The sequence below is a fragment of the Engystomops pustulosus genome, chromosome 3, assembly GCF_040894005.1.
Source record: "Engystomops pustulosus chromosome 3, aEngPut4.maternal, whole genome shotgun sequence".
Classification (NCBI taxonomy): domain Eukaryota; kingdom Metazoa; phylum Chordata; class Amphibia; order Anura; family Leptodactylidae; genus Engystomops; species Engystomops pustulosus.
The window spans coordinates 13584097-13604357 of record NC_092413.1 but is presented as its reverse complement, the minus strand read 5'-3'; the positions used below and the strand labels follow the sequence as shown (position 1 = coordinate 13604357).

General features: G+C 46.9%; 1 protein-coding gene across 2 annotated transcripts in view; it reads left to right on the top strand.

Moving 5' to 3' along the window:
* Positions 1–20261, top strand: part of MARK1 (microtubule affinity regulating kinase 1) — a 104487-nt gene that overhangs the window by 7802 nt on the left and 76424 nt on the right. The window lies entirely within an intron of this gene.

Genomic DNA, 20261 nt, shown 5'->3' with positions numbered 1-20261 from the left:
CATGAAGGATTAAGGGTAAACCTTCTTCATTCCAAGAGAGAACTGCAAGTTGGCAAATTGCTACCTAAAAAATGACAACCCCAAAAGTAAAGAGTGAAAATTGATTGACCTACCTATCTATTATCTTACTGTCTAGGGTTTAACCAACCAAGCGTCCCTTTGGCTCGTATTTCTAGGCATACCCACTTATCTCGCTCCTTATGTAACATTGGCTCCTCTGTAAGAGCAAATATGGAGACTAAGCGTCCTTAGGCAGTGGCCATAAATCCTGGCGCAGTGGGCGAGATATTTATGTATCTGTCAGAATTACTCGTTGGATGATGGCTTTGTGGTTGTATTATGTGCTGGGAGGTTAAGTGATAGATCTGATTGTACTTTTATGAAATGTTCTGAGATGAGTAGGCCTGAAGATGGCTCCTGGTGAGATTGCCAAGCATTACATCTAATTCACTCACATAAAATACGGAAAATTGGTAATAAAATTCTGGATGAAATATAGAGAGTAGTTTGACAAAGCAAAAGGCCTCTTAGACTTTCGCACACTGGATTCCCACGAATTTGGAGGAGGTACTTGGAGATTGATGGTGTGCTCAGTAGGTTTGTCTATCTTCTAGAATATGCCCAATAAAAGGTGATCCGAATTCTGCAACCTCCTTACTGATCCCTAGATCAGTATCGCTTTGGTACTGAAAACGCCCTCTCATGTTGGGTTAATTAAGGTCTACCTCACTTATGGACTTTTCTAGCACCCCTATGACAGAGGTCTTCTTGGTCAGAGCCCAACAAATGCCATATCTTGGAATTATGCCCCAAGCGTCTATTGTGGCAAAAGTCAAAGGGGCAGATTTACTCACCCGGTCCATTCGCGATCCAGCGGTGCGTTCTCTGCGCTGGATTCGGGTCCGGCCAGGATTTATTAAGGCAGCTCCTCCGACGTCCACCAGGTGGCGCTGCTGCGCTGAAGTTCCCCGCAACGCACTTGAATGCACCGAGCCCGGCTGAGTGAAGGTAAGCGCAAGCTTCGCGACACATTTTTTCTTTTTAAATGCGGCGGTTTTTCCGAATCCGTCGGGTTTTCCTTCGGCCACGCCCCCCGATTTCCGTCGCGTGCATGCCAGCGCCGATGCGCCACAATCCGATCGCGTGCGCCAAAATCCCGGGGCAATTCAGGGAAAATCGGCGCAAATCGGAAATATTCGGGTAACACGTCGGGAAACCGCGAATCAGCCCCTTAGTAAATGACCCCCAAAGTGATAAATTTCCTTTTGGGAATATTGGGTTAAGGCGTTATTCACCCACTGGCTCAGAATCCACATGTGGATTTTGGACCATCTACATGTTTCTAGTATCTTTAGAAGCCACATTACACTTATGGCATCATCAGGAATAACATAGCTTTACTAGGGTCAGATCAATATTACAAGTTATGAGACAACCATATTCATGTCATAGATGGGGTCCAATGAGAGATCATAGGGGGCAAATTGATATACGTGCCCAAAGCCTATGGGCCTATGATGAGACATATTCATATTTTCAGTAAAATACATTCATCCTTATGGTTGAATGTAGAGTATGACCTACAAAGAGTGAGGGATCACTTACCTAAAAGTGCCCTAAAACTTTGGACTAAAGTAGGGTTGGGCAATTTTGGCAAAAATAAATTTAACATATACCCCCATATGTATAGGTTACGCTCTCTTATCTTCAAAAACCTAATATTTTTGTGTGGCATCTTCTCAGTGTGGTGAGTTTAAATAGACAGGTTGAGGGTGACAAAGAGCTGGGTCTTTGTTGCCCTCAACCTGTCGATTTACACTTACCACTCTAGGGGCTTTTAATTCTTTCAGTATTCAATCAATTAAGTCTAAAGTTGGTTTTATCCAAAACCTCCATAGTATGTCAGGTGAAGTGAATCGCTTCGTTTTAGATCTTTGATGAGACGCCGTCACTTCCGGAAAAGTTGGCCATCTTGAAAATTTTTCTCCAATAGCCTCAAGTCTACCAACATCCCGTGAATTAACCTTCTTGGAAAGTCTGGTCATCCCACGGAACGATTAATCTCCAGTCATTCATTCAGCTATGAACCTATTTCTTTTTGTAGGGGATGTCTACTCAAAAAGCTAATGGTTTGGAACGATGTGAAATATAACACAGAATTCCATGCGGAACCTCTTCTTCTTCTTCTTCCCACAGTCCCAACATCACGACTGCTTCTTCTCCGGTCTTCTCTGTTTCTGAAATAAAAGCAACAGTGTTTGTCCATTCCATGTCCCTGGTGTAGTCGGTCACTGTCCTAACTAGAGCAATGTCCAAACATGACTGTTGAGGCCACTCCATTGAGGCCATGGAGTGGAGTGGTCTCTGACATCATCAGTAGAGAATACAGAGACTGGTGGTGGTCATTTGAGCCGGGAAGACTAAGTAAGGCTGGGTTGAAGCTACGATTGCTATACCTTGTAGAACACGTAAGGTGGATTCTCAACGTGTCGTTACAACACTTGGCACAGATGTATCCCACTAATTGGCTGCTCCCACCGTAATTGCCTGCCGCCAATGTATGGGGTGTTTCCCAGTGATGTCACTGTCCTTTATGGACAGTGACATCACAGTCATCCTCCCTCCCGCTGAGTGATGTATCCGCTTAGCGAGGCTAATACACTGCATCCGCTGCCTGTAGCCTCCACTCAGCGTAGCTCATCAGTAGGGGGTAGGATGGAAATACGAAAGCTTGCTACGTTTTTCCATCCTTTTTCATTGGATGTGTCGATTACTGGTCTGACAGAGGCAACAACTATGTCTCCGTCTGCCAGTATATTTCAACGGGTACACTCGGCGTATACGTCAGGAGCTTTCCTGACGTATATATGCTGACCATATACCAAAAATGTAGTGTGAACCCAGCCTGAGCAATACTCCCTTTTAAAATTTTTACAGTGTTCCCCGCTGAAACTTTTAAAGAGGACCTTTCACGCCTCACACATGTGGAGATGAACATACCACGTTATAGAGGCTCCAACAGAGATTCAGGAGCATTTTGAATTTTCTTTCTACCCCCCCACAGTTGCTGAGATATCAGTCCCAGTATCTGACCATTCTAATCCTCTCCATATATGACTGATAGCACCTAGAATTTAAGGTCTGAAGCGCGTTACCTGTGGGTATTTTTTATTGTGATCACTTTTTATCTCTTTTTGAGTTTTATCCCCTTTTTTTGACCGTGCTGCAATTATTTTTCTATGTTTTTCGTTGACATTTTGCTTTGGAACGGGAGTAAGCCTTTCAGCATATACAGAACGTCCTTCATTGGGATCTCCAACCTTCTTTTAGGGTGAGCTGAAACATCTTTTTCCTATTTTGTATACCCTCTCCACTGACACAGAGGAGGTCCTGGGCCATAGGAGGAGAGGGGGAGTGTTGGGATAATCCTCTCTCAGGCTACAATCACACGGGCGTTGGGGGATGTATATACGGCAGCCGTATATATGTAGTATATCCGTGCGCCTATTGGCGTGCAATGGACGCACGGAGTGGTATGGTGCCGTACACGTGTGGCACCATACCGTTCCGTACCCGGGGAAAAGATAGGACATGTCCCATCTTTCCCCATATTATGGCGCCGTGGATCTCTATAGAGAACATTATCATAATACACTCCTCCTCCTCTGCTCCAGCACCTCCTCTCTGACAGTACAGAAGATTATAACAGTCAGATACCGGGACTGATATCTTAGCAACCATGATGTGGGGTTGAATAAAATTCAAAGTGCCCCTGAATCTGTAAAGAAGCCCCTACATTATGGTATGTTAATCTTTACATGTGTGGGGAAAGATCCTCTTTAAGACTCAAGTCTCCGGTAAAAAGCAATGACCACGGCAAGTGGCTAGTGAATCCAGTCACATGCGGCAGCCAGCGCCGTCATCACTAGGGCAATGATATCTACTAAGTAACCTCACGCGACCATTGAAGCCAATGATCACAGGGTTATCACCCATTGAGGCCAGTGTGGGCACGTGGAGCGGTCATTGACATCAACCATGAACACTAGAAAAAAGTTGAGTCCGTCGTAGGCTATCGGAGCGGTTCTGATGGAACGACAAGGGGAAGAAGAGATGAGTTATACTTCCTTTTATAATTTTACAGCGTTCCCTGCTGAAACCTTTAAGGGTTCCAAATCTCTGTTTGGAAATTTCCATCTCTGGATATTTTCATGAGAACATTCCTGATAGGTCGCCATTGATCTTGTCCTTCGCACGCTCTGTCTTTCATGTGAACGCAGCTTTTTTGGATTTGGACCTGTTATTTTATATCCTCTATCTGTCTCCTTCTATTGTGCAGAATATGAGTCAGGCCCACGAAATACTGAGCCAAGACCTGACGGATATAGAATGACTATACCGATACTTTAACCCACGATGTTCTATCTCGGAATCGCGCTGAAGCAATTTAGCCGAGTTCCACGAGCCACAAAGCTCTAATTTGCATACTTAGATTTTAATGAAAAACTGAATTAATCGCGTCGGTCCCATGTGTGTAGGAAATCTCGGCTTCAATGAAACGGGATATTGAATACCAGGAGGGTCTTATTTAATAGTTTTCTGGGAGGGAAGATTATTAATTGGATGCAGACTCACAATTAATTGTAACTTAATTGTGTGGCTGTAAATTTGCTGTCTTTCACTCCCGCCTTGCAGCTCGTTTACATATAGAAGATCCGACCCAAAATCACAGCAACTCATTGTGAATTGTGATTTCTTTTTTTAAATTATTGTACACTACTCTGCTCAGCTCCTCCTGCTCTATAACATGCTGCCTGCAGATAGGACACTATGTACAATCTGCTCAGCTCCTCCTGCTCTATAACATGCTGCCTGCAGATAGGACACTATGTACAATCTGCTCAGCTCCTCCTGCTCTATAACATGCTGGCTGCAGATAGGACACTATGTACAATCTGCTCAGCTCCTCCTGCTCTATAACATGCCGCCTGCAGATAGGACACTATGTACAACCTGCTCACCTGCACCTGCTCTATAACATGCTGCCTGCAGATATGACATTATATACAATCTGCTCAGCTCCTCCTGCTCTATAATATGCTGCCTGCAGATAGGACCCTATGTATAATCTGCTCAGCTCCTCCTGCTCTATAACATGCTGCCTGCAGATAGGACCCTATGTACAATCTGCTCAGCTCCTCCTGCTCTATAACATGCTGCCTGCAGATAGGACACTATGCACAATCTGCTCAGCTCCTCCTGCTCTATAACATGCTGCCTGCAGATAGGACACTATGTACAATCTGCTCAGCTCCTCCTGCTCTATAACATGCTGGCTGCAGATAGGACACTATGTACAATCTGCTCAGCTCCTCCTGCTCTATAACATGCTGCCTACAGATAGGACACTATGTACAATCTGCTCAGCTCCTCCTGCTCTATAACATGCTGGCTGCAGATAGGACACTATGTACAATCTTCTCAGCTCCTCCTGCTCTATAACATGCTGGCTGCAGATAGGACACTATGTACAATCTGCTCAGCTCCTCCTGCTCTATAACATGCTGGCTGCAGATAGGACACTATGTACAATCTGCTCAGCTCCTCCTGCTCTATAACATGCTGCCTACAGATAGGACACTATGTACAATCTGCTCAGCTCCTCCTGCTCTATAACATGCTGCCTGCAGATAGGACCCTATGTACAATGTGCTCAGCTCCTCCTGCTCTATAACATGCCGCCTGCAGATAGGACACTATGTACAACCTGCTCACCTGCACCTGCTCTATAACATGCTGCCTGCAGATATGACATTATATACAATCTGCTCAGCTCCTCCTGCTCTATAATATGCTGCCTGCAGATAGGACCCTATGTATAATCTGCTCAGCTCCTCCTGCTCTATAACATGCTGCCTGCAGATAGGACCCTATGTACAATCTGCTCAGCTCCTCCTGCTCTATAACATGCTGCCTGCAGATAGGACACTATGTACAATCTGCTCAGCTCCTCCTGCTCTATAACATGCTGCCTGCAGATAGGACACTATGTACAATCTGCTCAGCTCCTCCTGCTCTATAACATGCTGCCTGCAGATAGGACACTATGTACAATCTGCTCAGCTCCTCCTGCTCTATAACATGCTGCCTGCAGATAGGACACTATGTACAATCTGCTCAGCTCCTCCTGCTCTATAACATGCTGGCTGCAGATAGGACACTATGTACAATCTGCTCAGCTCCTCCTGCTCTATAACATGCTGCCTACAGATAGGACACTATGTACAATCTGCTCAGCTCCTCCTGCTCTATAACATGCTGGCTGCAGATAGGACACTATGTACAATCTTCTCAGCTCCTCCTGCTCTATAACATGCTGGCTGCAGATAGGACACTATGTACAATCTGCTCAGCTCCTCCTGCTCTATAACATGCTGCCTGCAGATAGGACACTATGTACAACCTGCTCACCTGCACCTGCTCTATAACATGCTGCCTGCAGATATGACATTATATACAATCTGCTCAGCTCCTCCTGCTCTATAATATGCTGCCTGCAGATAGGACCCTATGTATAATCTGCTCAGCTCCTCCTGCTCTATAACATGCTGCCTGCAGATAGGACCCTATGTACAATCTGCTCAGCTCCTCCTGCTCTATAACATGCTGCCTACAGATTGGACACTATGTACAATCTGCTCAGCTCCTCCTGCTCTATAACATGCTGGCTGCAGATAGGACACTATGTACAATCTTCTCAGCTCCTCCTGCTCTATAACATGCTGCCTGCAGATAGGACCCTATGTATAATCTGCTCAGCTCCTCCTGCTCTATAACATGCTGCCTGCAGATAGGACACTATGTACAATCTGCTCAGCTCCTCCTGCTCTATAACATGCTTTCTACAGATAGGACACTATGTACAATCTGCTCAGCTCCTCCTGCTCTATAACATGCTGGCTGCAGATAGGACACTATGTACAATCTTCTCAGCTCCTCCTGCTCTATAACATGCTGGCTGCAGATAGGACACTATGTACAATCTGCTCAGCTCCTCCTGCTCTATAACATGCTGGCTGCAGATAGGACCCTATGTACAATCTGCTCAGCTCCTCCTGCTCTATAACATGCCGCCTGCAGATAGGACACTATGTACAACCTGCTCACCTGCACCTGCTCTATAACATGCTGCCTGCAGATATGACATTATATACAATCTGCTCAGCTCCTCCTGCTCTATAATATGCTGCCTGCAGATAGGACCCTATGTATAATCTGCTCAGCTCCTCCTGCTCTATAACATGCTGCCTGCAGATAGGACCCTATGTACAATCTGCTCAGCTCCTCCTGCTCTATAACATGCTGCCTGCAGATAGGACACTATGTACAATCTGCTCAGCTCCTCCTGCTCTATTACATGCTGCCTGCAGATAGGACACTATGTACAATCTGCTCAGCTCCTCCTGCTCTATAACATGCTGGCTGCAGATAGGACACTATGTACAATCTGCTCAGCTCCTCCTGCTCTATAACATGCTGCCTACAGATAGGACACTATGTACAATCTGCTCAGCTCCTCCTGCTCTATAACATGCTGGCTGCAGATAGGACACTATGTACAATCTTCTCAGCTCCTCCTGCTCTATAACATGCTGGCTGCAGATAGGACACTATGTACAATCTGCTCAGCTCCTCCTGCTCTATAACATGCTGGCTGCAGATAGGACACTATGTACAATCTGCTCAGCTCCTCCTGCTCTATAACATGCTGCCTACAGATAGGACACTATGTACAATCTGCTCAGCTCCTCCTGCTCTATAACATGCTGCCTGCAGATAGGACCCTATGTACAATCTGCTCAGCTCCTCCTGCTCTATAACATGCTGCCTGCAGATAGGACACTATACACAATCTGCTCAGCTCCTCCTGCTCTATAACATGTTGCCTGCAGATAGGACACTATGTACAATCTGCTCAGCTCCTCCTGCTCTATAACATGCTGCCTGCAGATAGGACACTATGTACAATCTGCTCAGCTGCTCCTGCTCTATAACATGCTACCTGCAGATAGGACACTATACACAATCTGCTCAGCTCCTCCTGCTCTATAACATGCTGCCTGCAGATAGGACACTATGCACAATCTGCTCAGCTCCTCCTGCTCTATAACATGCTGCCTGCCGATAGGACACTATGTACAATCTGCTCAGCTCCTCCTGCTCTATAACATGCTGCCTGCAGATAGGACACTATGCACAATCTGCTCAGCTCCTCCTGCTCTATAACATGCTGCCTGCAGATAGGACACTATGCACAATCTGCTCAGCTCCTCCTGCTCTATAACATGCTGCCTGCAGATAGGACACTACGTACAATCTGCTCAGCCCCTCCTGCTCTATAACATGCTGCCTGCACATAGGACACTGCGTATAATCTGCTCAGCTCCTCCTGCTCTATAACATGCTGCCTGCAGATAGGACACTATGTATAATCTGCTCAGCTCCTCCTGCTCTATAACATGCTGCCTGCAGATAGGACACTATGTACAATCTGCTCAGCTCCTCCTGCTCTATAACATGCTGCCTGCCGATAGGACACTATGTACAATCTGCTCAGCTCCTCCTGCTCTATAACATGCTGCCTGCAGATAGGACACTATGTACAATCTGCTCAGCTCCTCCTGCTCTATAACATGCTGCCTGCAGATTGGACACTATGTACAATCTGCTCAGCTCCTCCTGCTCTATAACATGCTGCCTGCAGATTGGACACTATGTACAATCTGCTCAGCTCCTCCTGCTCTATAACATGCTGCCTGCAGATAGGACACTATGTACAATCTGCTCAGCTCCTCCTGCTCTATAACATGCTGCCTGCAGATAGGACACTATGTACAATCTGCTCAGCTCCTCCTACTCTATAACATGCTGCCTGCAGATAGGACACTATGCACAATCTGCTCAGCTCCTCCTGCTCTATAACATGCTGCCTGCAGATTGGACACTATGTACAATCTGCTCAGCTCCTCCTGCTCTATAACATGCTGCCTGGAGACAGGACACTATACACAATCTGCTCAGCTCCTCCTGCTCTATAACATGCTGCCTGCAGATAGGACACTATGTATAATCTGCTCAGCTCCTCCTGCTCTATAACATAGATGAAAAATAGCTTCAAAATATTGCACAGTCCATCTAATAATAAGTAAAGTGCTGCATGAATATTGGGGAATGTTAAGACAAGATACAGAAATATCTTGGGCCGATTTTCCATGTAATCTGCTACAGAAATCTAATGATTTGCACTGGAGACTTGCAGTAATATGTCACAGACAAGGAGCCATGTTAGTATTGCCCTTTCTGTACAGTGGTTAATAGAGGGCAGGGTTACCATGCTGGGGCAGCCCCCAGGTCAGGGCTGTGCGGACCCCCCATTCTGGTTCAGTTTCTACAGGAAGAAACAGCTGCTGGGTATTTATAGAGCAGTCAGATCCCATGTAACTGGAAGGTCTGGGGGTGCAGGGCTAGCACCCGTCTGCATCGATGTGTATCACCGGTCTAGTACAGCGCCAGCGGTCCTGATAAGGGTCCTTGGGGTCCGATTAAAAACTATAAGTACGACGCTGCAGCACCTCTTTAGTACCGATCACATTAAGGGTAGACCCATCATTAAGCCATCGATAACTCTTGAAGGTCCAGAATTGAGGCCCAAATGTCCTGCTACCGCATCTGCTAGTTTTCCTGAAATGTTATCTGTGTTATGGGTTCTTGATGTAAAGGTCATGTCCCAAAAATAGGGGAAAGGAGTACAATAGTGTTCCTTGAAAAATGATAATACCCCACTTTGTCCTAGCTGCCTGTTTCTTTGGTTCTGTAGCACCTAGAAATATGTTGCTGGTGTCATATTAAAGATAAGTTTCTCATCTTTTCCAACTATGTCTTTTAGCTGCCTGTATCTCTGGTTCTGTAACTTACAAATCCAGGAGCATGGTGTAATCTAAAAGATGAGATCCTTCTCTTGACTATGACACCAACAGCATATTTCTAGAACAGAAGATAGGGTTTTCTCAAACAACTCTATCCGGACAGACCCTAAACTTCCCTCATTTCATGTCAAAATGAGGTGAGGAGAGTCATATTTGCCTGAAGGCAGCTGAAGGCTCTTTTGGCCCCAGCATTCGGCATCCTTCTCCAGGTGGCACCAGGTTTTTGTAGGCCTGGTACGTGTAGGCCTGGTACTTGTAGGCCTGGTATTTGGAGGCCTGGTATTTGGAGGCCTGGTATTTGTAGGCCTGGTACTTGTAGACCTAGTTTTTGTAGGCCTGGTACTTGGAGGCCTGGTACTTGGAGGCCTGGTACTTGTAGGCCTGGTACTTGTAGGCCTGGTACTTGTAGGCCTGGTATTTGTAGGCCTGGTACTTGTAGGCCTGGTACTTGTAGGCCTGGTATTTGTAGGCCTGGTACTTGTAGACCTAGTTTTTGTAGGCCTGGTACCTGTAGGCCTGGTATTTGTAGGCCTGGTACTTGTAGACCTAGTTTTTGTAGGCCTGGTACCTGTAGGCCTGGTACCTGTAGGCCTGGTACCTGTAGGCCTGGTACTTGTAGGCCTGGTACTTGTAGGCCTGGTACTTGTAGACCTGGTACTTGTAGGCCTGGTACTTGTAGGCCTGGTACTTGTAGGCCTGGTACTTGTAGGCCTGGTATTTGTAGGCCTGGTATTTGTAGGCCTGGTACTTGTAGACCTAGTTTTTGTAGGCCTGGTACCTGTAGGCCTGGTATTTGTAGGCCTAGTACTTGTAGGCCTGGTACTTGTAGGCCTGGTACTTGTAGACCTGGTACTTGTAGGCCTGGTACTTGTAGGCCTGGTACTTGTAGGCCTGGTATTTGTAGGCCTGGTACTTGTAGGGCTGGTACTTGTAGGCCTGGTACTTGTAGGCCTGGTACTTGTAGGCCTGGTACTTGTAGGCCTGGTACTTGTAGACCTGGTACTTGTAGGCCTGGTACTTGTAGGCCTGGTACTTGTAGGCCTGGTACTTGTAGGCCTGGTACCTGTAGGCCTGGTATTTGTAGGCCTGGAACTTGTAGGCCTGGTATTTGTAGGCTTGGTATTTGTAGGCCTGGTACTTGTAGGCCTGGTACTTGTAGGCCTGGTACTTGTAGGCCTGGTATTTGTAGGCCTGGTACTTGTAGGCCTGGTATTTGTAGGCCTGGTACTTGTAGGCCTGGTATTTGTAGGCTTGGTATTTGTAGGCCTGGAACTTGTAGGCCTGGTATTTGTAGGCTTGGTATTTGTAGGCCTGGTACTTGTAGGCCTGGTACTTGTAGGCCTGGTACTTGTAGACCTGGTACTTGTAGGCCTGGTACTTGTAGGCCTGGTATTTGTAGGCCTGGTACTTGTAGGCCTGGTATTTGTAGGCCTGGTACTTGTAGGCCTGGTACTTGTAGGCCTGGAACTTGTAGGCCTGGTATATGTAGGCTTGGTATTTGTAGGCCCGGTACTTGTAGGCCTGGTACTTGTAGGCCTGGTACTTGTAGGCCTGGTATTTGTAGGCCCGGTATTTGTAGGCCCGGTATTTGTAGGCCCGGTACTTGTAGGCCTGGTATTTGTAGGCCCGGTATTTGTAGGCCCGGTATTTGTAGGCCCGGTACTTGTAGGCCCGGTACTTGTAGGCCTGGCATTTGTAGGCCTGGTACTTGTAGGCCTGGTACTTGTAGGCCTGGTACTTGTAGGCCTGGTACTTGTAGGCCTGGTATTTGTAGGCCTGGTACTTGTAGGCATGGTATTTGTAGGCATGGTACTTGTAGGCATGGTACTTGTAGGCCTGGTACTTGTAGGCCTGGTACTTGTAGGCCCGGTACTTGTAGGCCCGGTATTTGTAGGCCCGGTATTTGTAGGCCCGGTACTTGTAGGCCTGGTACTTGTAGGCCTGGTACTTGTAGGCCTGGTACTTGTAGGCCTGGTACTTGTAGGCCTGGTACTTGTAGGCCTGGTATTTGTAGGCCTGGTACTTGTAGGCCTGGTATTTGTAGACCTGGTTTTTGTAGGCCTTCTTTTTAATTTAGTTTGTCCTCTCGGGGATCTTTCTTGTTCACCTTCTTGTCACGGCATCAGATGTGTCACAGCTGGTTCAGCGAGACGCTCCTCTTCCTCACACATCTTTTAGGCCAGATCCTCGGTGAAGACCATATAAGTCGAGTTTTCCCCTGGAAGCTGTTACAAGTTGATGGGGCAGGTCATAAGAGGAGGTGGAGGCCGAGGATGTTAGGAATTTGCTTCCCTACTCGCACACCAGACATCCAACCTGTTGTGACAGCTCCTGTAGGTTGTCGTCCTTCACTCTACTGCTCCTCGTAGATACTCGGCTTCATGTTCCCGTAAGATCTCAGTTGACTTTCTACCTCTTCCGGCTAGAGAAGATGAGGTCATGACGGTGGTATGTCTCCGTGTGTGCTTATCGGAAGACCTTAATGGAGACTTGAAGGAGTCCAAACAAATCTTAAATAACTTCTTCCCCCTAAAATAAGGAAAGTAAAAATACTCTATTGAGTTCATGTTCTAGTTACCAATTCTCTGCAGTTGGCCCCTCGTTAGAAGAATAGAACGACAATAAATTGGAATTTTTACCATGAGGAAAAGACCTTTCCAGACCTTTTCCACCATCCTCAGTATATGACATAAATGTTTTAAATCTAGGACAACTATCTCCAGGACAGGGTCCCTCAACTTCTGTCCACCATTGGCCCAGCCATCATATCTATGTGGAGAAGGATCAAAGTGGTGGCCACAGATGTTGGACTATACTAGCATCCACACTGGATGTCACCAAAACCCATAGATGATACATGGTACAGGGTCAGGAGGGGCTGGGATGTCTGCAGTGTAATAATATCACATGTTATGGATGATACATGGTGCTGGGTCAGGAGGGGCCGGGATGTCTGCAGTGTAATAATATCACATGTTATGGATGATACATGGTAAAGGGTCAGGAGGGGCCGGGATGTCTGCAGTGTAATAATATCACATGTTATGGATGATACATGGTACAGGGTCAGGAGGGGCCAGGATGTCTGCAGTGTAATAATATCACATGTTATGGATGATACATGGTGCTGGGTCAGGAGGGGCCGGGATGTCTGCAGTGTAATAATATCACATGTTATGGATGATACATGGTACAGGGTCAGGAGGGACCGGGATGTCTGCAGTGTAATAATATCACATGTTATGGATGATACATGGTACAGGGTAAGGAGGTGTCGGGATGTCTGCAGTGTAATAATATCACATGTTATGGATGATACATGGTACAGGGTAAGGAGGTGTCGGGATGTCTGCAGTGTAATAATATCACATGTTATGGATGATACATGGTACAGGGTCAGGAGGGGCCAGGATGTCTGCAGTGTAATAATATCACATGTTATGGATGATACATGGTACAGGGTCAGGAGGGGCCAGGATGTCTGCAGTGTAATAATATCACATGTTATGGATGATACATGGTACAGGGTCAGGAGGGGCCAGGATGTCTGCAGTGTAATAATATCACATGCTATGGATGATACATGGTACAGGGTAAGGAGGTGTCGGGATGTCTGCGGTGTAATAATATCACATGTTATGGATGATACATGGCACAGGGTCAGGAGGTGTCGGGATGTCTGCAGTGTAATAATATCACATGTTATGGATGATACATGGTACAGGGTCAGGAGGGTCCGGGATGTCTGTAGTGTGATAATATCATATGTTATGGATGATGCATGGTACAGGGTCAGGAGGGGCCAGGATGTCTGCAGTGTAATAATATCACATGTTATGGATGATACATGGTACAGGGTCAGGAGGGGCCAGGATGTCTGCAGTGTAATAATATCACATGTTATGGATGATACATGGTACAGGGTCAGGAGGGGCTGGGATGTCTGGAGTGTAATAATATCACATGTTATGGATGATACATGGTACAGGGTCAGGAGGGTCCGGGATGTCTGCAGTGTAATAATATCACATGTTATGGATGATACATGGTACAGGGTCAGGAGGGGCCGGGATGTCTGTAGTGTGATAATATCATATGTTATGGATGATACATGGTACAGGGTCAGGAGGAGTTCATGTATGTTCTAAGTGTGAACTTGGGTTTTATGTAGTTTTTAGTCATTTTTTGACATTGGCTGATGTCCGTTGGGAGGCGCATACATAAACATTTCAGATATGGATTTTTCCTCCCTTGTTTTCCGTGATGCATTGATCTGATTGCTCGGAAGGACAGTAACCCCTGAAGCGCTAGAAAAAAAAATGGCATCTGTAGAGAAGGGTAAAAGCTGAGAGGCTTTCAAGGTCAGCTCGGGGCTGTAACAGGACACCATAATGCAGTTCTGTCTCCAGATCTGGCAGGTGTTCAAGGAGGAGACATTAAGGAGAGGGGATGATACATTCCTAGCGCTTGGGCTGATTGCAACGAGAATTCAAAAACAGCTCCCCTTTAAATACCCCCAAAATTACCCTAAATGTACAGTATCATCAGTCCTTGAGAAGCTTGTTACCGTAAAGGCAGTGATGCATCTGGATAGGATAGCCGGTAACCCCATGTGCTAGCTGTAAAGGCGGCCATTTTGGTCCTTTACCTAGAAATGCCCTTAAAGGGGACCCGTCTTCTTCCCGTCTAGCTGTCGACCCGTCTAGCTGTAAAGGCGGCCATATTGGTGGCTTACCTAGAAATGCCCTTATAGGGGACCCATCTTCTTCCCGTCTAGTCGTCGACTCGTCTAGCTGTAAAGGCGGCCATATTGGTGGCTTACCTAGAAATGCCCTTATAGGGGACCCGTCTTTTTCCCGTCTAGCCGGCGACTCGTCTAGCTGTAAAGGCGGCCATATTGGTGGCTTACCTAGAAATGCCCTTATAGGGGACCCGTCTTTTTCCCGTCTAGCCGGCGACTCATCTAGCTGTAAAGGCGGCCATATTGGTGGCTTACCTAGAAATGCCCTTAAAGGGGACCCGTCTTCTTCCCGTCTAGCTGTCGACCCGTCTAGCTGTAAAGGCGGCCATATTGGTGGCTTACCTAGAAATGCCCTTATAGGGGACCCGTCTTTTTCCCGTCTAGCCGGCGACCCGTCTAGCTATAAAGGCGGCCATATTGGTGGCTTACCTAGAAATGCCCTTATAGGGGACCTGTCTTTTTCCCGTCTAGCCGGCGACTCGTCTAGCTGTAAAGGCGGCCATATTGGTGGCTTACCTAGAAATGCCCTTATAGGGGACCCGTCTTTTTCCCGTCTAGCCGGCGACCCGTCTAGCTATAAAGGCGGCCATATTGGTGGCTTACCTAGAAATGCCCTTATAGGGGACCCGTCTTTTTCCCGTCTAGCCGGCGACCCGTCTAGCTATAAAGGCGGCCATATTGGTGGCTTACCTAGAAATGCCATTATAGGGGACCCGTCTTTTTCCTGTCTAGCCGTCGACCTGTCTATCTGTAAAGGCGGCCATATTGGTGGCTTACCTAGAAATGCCATTATAGGGGACCCGTCTTTTTCCTGTCTAGCCGTCGACCTGTCTATCTGTAAAGGTGGCCATATTGGTGGCTTACCTAGAAATGCCCTTATAGGGGACCCGTCTTTTTCCCGTCTAGCCGGCGACCCGTCTAGCTATAAAGGCGGCCATATTGGTGGCTTACCTAGAAATGCCCTTATAGGGGACCCGTCTTTTTCCCGTCTAGCCGGCGACCCGTCTAGCTATAAAGGCGGCCATATTGGTGGCTTACCTAGAAATGCCATTATAGGGGACCCGTCTTTTTCCTGTCTAGCCGTCGACCCGTCTAGCTATAAAGGCGGCCATATTGGTGGCTTACCTAGAAATGCCATTATAGGGGACCCGTCTTTTTCCTGTCTAGCCGTCGACCTGTCTATCTGTAAAGGCGGCCATATTGGTGGCTTACCTAGAAATGCCATTATAGGGGACCCGTCTTTTTCCTGTCTAGCCGTCGACCTGTCTATCTGTAAAGGTGGCCATATTGGTGGCTTACCTAGAAATGCCATTATAGGGGACCCGTCTTTTTCCCGTCTAGCCGGCGACCCGTCTAGCTATAAAGGCGGCCATATTGGTGGCTTACCTAGAAATGCCCTTATAGGGGACCCGTCTTTTTCCCGTCTAGCCGGCGACTCGTCTAGCTGTAAAGGCGGCCATATTGGTGGCTTACCTAGAAATGCCCTTATAGGGGACCCGTCTTTTTCCCGTCTAGCCGGCGACCCGTCTAGCTATAAAGGCGGCCATATTGGTGGCTTACCTAGAAATGCCCTTATAGGGGACCCGTCTTTTTCCCGTCTAGCCGGCGACCCGTCTAGCTATAAAGGCGGCCATATTGGTGGCTTACCTAGAAATGCCATTATAGGGGACCCGTCTTTTTCCTGTCTAGCCGTCGACCTGTCTATCTGTAAAGGCGGCCATATTGGTGGCTTACCTAGAAATGCCATTATAGGGGACCCGTCTTTTTCCTGTCTAGCCGTCGACCTGTCTATCTGTAAAGGTGGCCATATTGGTGGCTTACCTAGAAATGCCCTTATAGGGGACCCGTCTTTTTCCCGTCTAGCCGGCGACCCGTCTAGCTATAAAGGCGGCCATATTGGTGGCTTACCTAGAAATGCCCTTATAGGGGACCCGTCTTCTACCCCGACAGGTCTGGTTCAGTAAATAATTGTATATACAATTCGGACACTACTTTCTTTTTGCTCCTTTATTGTTCCGCCAAAGAAAAGTTAGAAATAAATTGACAACTGGGTGTGACCAGTTATGGGCGTTCCTCTTAATACTCATACTGTCCAATCAGGGCTGACACAGATGGACACAGCCCTATGACAAGGGAATAGTAACACCCAGTTTGAGGAGTGTAAAAAATGGAACTAATGTACAGAAGCCCTGGAATTTTAAGATATGAAGTTTTACTACTTGACTTGTGGTCTGTCCTCTTAAGGGCGCGTTCAGACGTTGCTTGCGTTGCGTTTTTGATGCGTTTTTGACGCATTCAAAGGGCCTCAGTCTTGATCACATGCTGAGGTAACATTGTATTTCCACTGCATTTGATAAAAAGCAATGTAAAAAACGCATCAAAAAACGCAACGTATCTCATGAACGCGCCCTTATTCCCCAAAATCTATGGGGTCGTCTGTGATGACATCAAGTTATTTACGCATTTGGGCCAATCCCACAGCAGTCACAGGAAAAGGCCCAAATTGATGTGACGTTATCAAAGTTGACCTGTCACAAATGGAAAGGGCAGGGGGTCGATATTGGAGTCATGGACACCCTTCACTGCAAAGGGGATAACAAGCCGGACATTGAGTATCTGACTATCTGGGACCTCCACAAAAATGGGGGTCCTGTTCTCAATATTAGGTGGAGCAGCAGGTGAAGCATGTGTCCTGCTGTTATTTTCTGAAAGTTTCAGAAATTGCAGAGCTTAGCGCCGGGTTATCCCTGACACTAACATAGACAGAGAGATACCTAAGCGCTGTGCTCTGCAATTTCCGACACAACTGCACCGTACAATTGGATGTAGCGGCAGGACAACTGGTCGACCTGTAAAAGTGGATCACACGGACCAGTATTTATTATTATTTTTCTGTTTATGTCTTTACGATATTGTTTAAATTTTTTTTTTATTTTGTAGTTTTTTTTTGCCTCCTGTTTAATTGCTCGTCAAGAGAACAGAGAGGATTTTTCATGTCGTCTATTTGGTGGGTTCCCGGTATTTGACAGGGACGATCCTTTCTGCTCTGTGTCTTAGTAAATGCAAAGTGACTTGCCAGAATCTCGCCCCCTCCCTGATTATTTGGAGTCTCTCTCGTCTCGTTAGTCAGCGATCGTCCCCATTTGATCGCTGGCACTGGATGAGTCTGCTACTTGTCATTGCTGTGTACAAACTGCGGTATCTTTATCGAAAAGGACAAGGGGAATGTTTCCACACGAAAATAAGAACTTCACTTATTATTTTTTCTGAATTTAAAAAAAAAATAATTCTACCTTTGTCAGACACTCAGAGATCGGACTGAATGATGGGCAGTCTAGCATAGGCTCCCAGCTGTCATAGCAACCGATCGTCCACCCCCAATGACCATTTCAATGGTTCACACCCTCATTCGGCGATTACACCGACCGCAGGTGTTACCTGCAATATGCAGCAAACACCCACCCGCCTGCGAGCGCTTCCCGATGCTGGTCCGTAATAATACAACTCACTTCGAGAAGGGGTTTAATCAGGTTCTTATTGTACACATTGGGGCAGATTTACTTACCCGGTCCGTTCGCGATCCAGCGGCGCGTTCTCTGCGCTGGATTCAGGTCCGGCCGGGATTCATCAAGGCAGTTCCTCCGACGTCCACCAGGTGGCGCTGCTGCGCTGAAGTTCCCTGAAATGCACTGAAGTTCACGATCCTATCTTGGATGAAGGTGAGTGCAAGCTCCGCGACACAATTTCCTTTTTTAAATGCGGCGGTTTTTCCGAATCCGTCGGGTTTTCGTTCGGCCACGCCCCCCAATTTCCGTTGCGTGCAAGCCGGTGCCGATGCGCCAAAATCCGATCGCGCGCGCCAAAATCCCGGGGCAATCCAGGTACAATCGGCGCAAATCGGAAATATTCGGGTAACACGTCGGGAAAACGCGAATCGGGCCCTTAGTAAATGACCCCCATTTTCTTTTCTTAAATTATAATTTTTAAAACTTACATATGTTTATATTTAGCTTGTTGGCTTTACTGTATAGACTGGGACACAGTAAACGGAGCCATCTCATTATCATTAGAGAATGAGCAAATAATTTGCTTGGATCTTATCTCCTTTCACAGGATCGAGGATAGCATACTGATTGATGGGGTCGTAAAGGTTATTTCTAGGGAACCTCTTCAGGCTGGGGGGTGGGGTAATTTGTACTTACCTTGCTCCTACTTCCAGCCTAAGTCTCCTGGGCTTCTGCAGCACTCATCCAAACGGTAGTTTGGGTCACACTGGGGACGTAAGTTCCTCTTCATGACGAGAGACGTCTTGGGCACCTCTCAGACCCTTGACCCTTGTACTTCCTGCGAGACCAGGGCTGCCGAAGATTGAGAGACTGTCACAATGGTCAAGTAGGAGCATGGTAGGTACACTTCTCATGACCCACCCTGCACCAGAAGAGATCCTATGAGTGTTTGGACTTACCTGATGTATAATCTGTCTAGAAATCATTATAGAATCGGCTCACAATGACTGTAACACGTTTTTCGCGGCTCGTACCTCGCTGTGCCCTTGCAGCCGCAGTGATTGTGTAACGGGCAGCCGCTATCATGAGCCTCGCCGGGAAGTCGTGCCCCCATTGATTGGCATAAATGAGTGTTTTGGAGACCTCGGTGACGATATGCAAATGGGTTTTGCAAGGCGGCTGTTCATTTGCATGATGTGTGGGATCGATGATGTTCCAGGCAGATGGAAGAAGAGATCTTTCAGAGCAGTTTTCTCCTTGTAGTCGTGGGCTTTCAGGTTTGGAAGTAAGGTGGTTTCCGGGAGAGGAGAGGAGGAGGGGGGGGGGGAATTGCTTTTTAATGGAAAAATCATAGAAAGTAAGTCACTTTATTCTACAAATTGTGAATGACTACTGTGATGTAGAAGCTTCATTAGGAGATGTGGTTCTACGATTGACTTTGACGATGAAGAGGCCATGGCGTTGAGCGTTTAAAGAAGACCTCTGACCCCCTCACACATGTGAAGATGATCTGTAGGGGCTGCTACACAGATTCAGGGGCAATTTGAATTTTCTTTCCAGCCCCTATGGTAACTGAGATATCAGTCCCAGTATCTGACCTTTATAATCCTCTCTGCTGTCAGAGAGGAGGTGCAATTAGACGACAAGTAGAAGATTAGCATAACACACGCCCACTCCTCTGCTCCAGCTCCTCCTCTCCGATAGTGGAGAGGATTATAATGGTCAGATATCTGGACTGATATCTCAGCAACCATGAGGGCTAGAAAGAAAATTCCAATTCCAAGAGGGGCATGAAAGCATAACACTAACCACTAACATGTCCCTTTCCACAAATTTATAGTGGTGTAATATGCTACCCATTCTAAACCAGCCCCTTGTTAGGGGTAGCGGCAGTCACTGATTGGCAGAACTTGTATTAACCCTTTAGAGATGAATGCTTGTGTGTGATCATGTTGGAGCTCTCCCAGCCGCTCCTCTAGAAGCTGCGGCTTTGGCACACGTGTAATACACTGTAGATATACCCAAGGC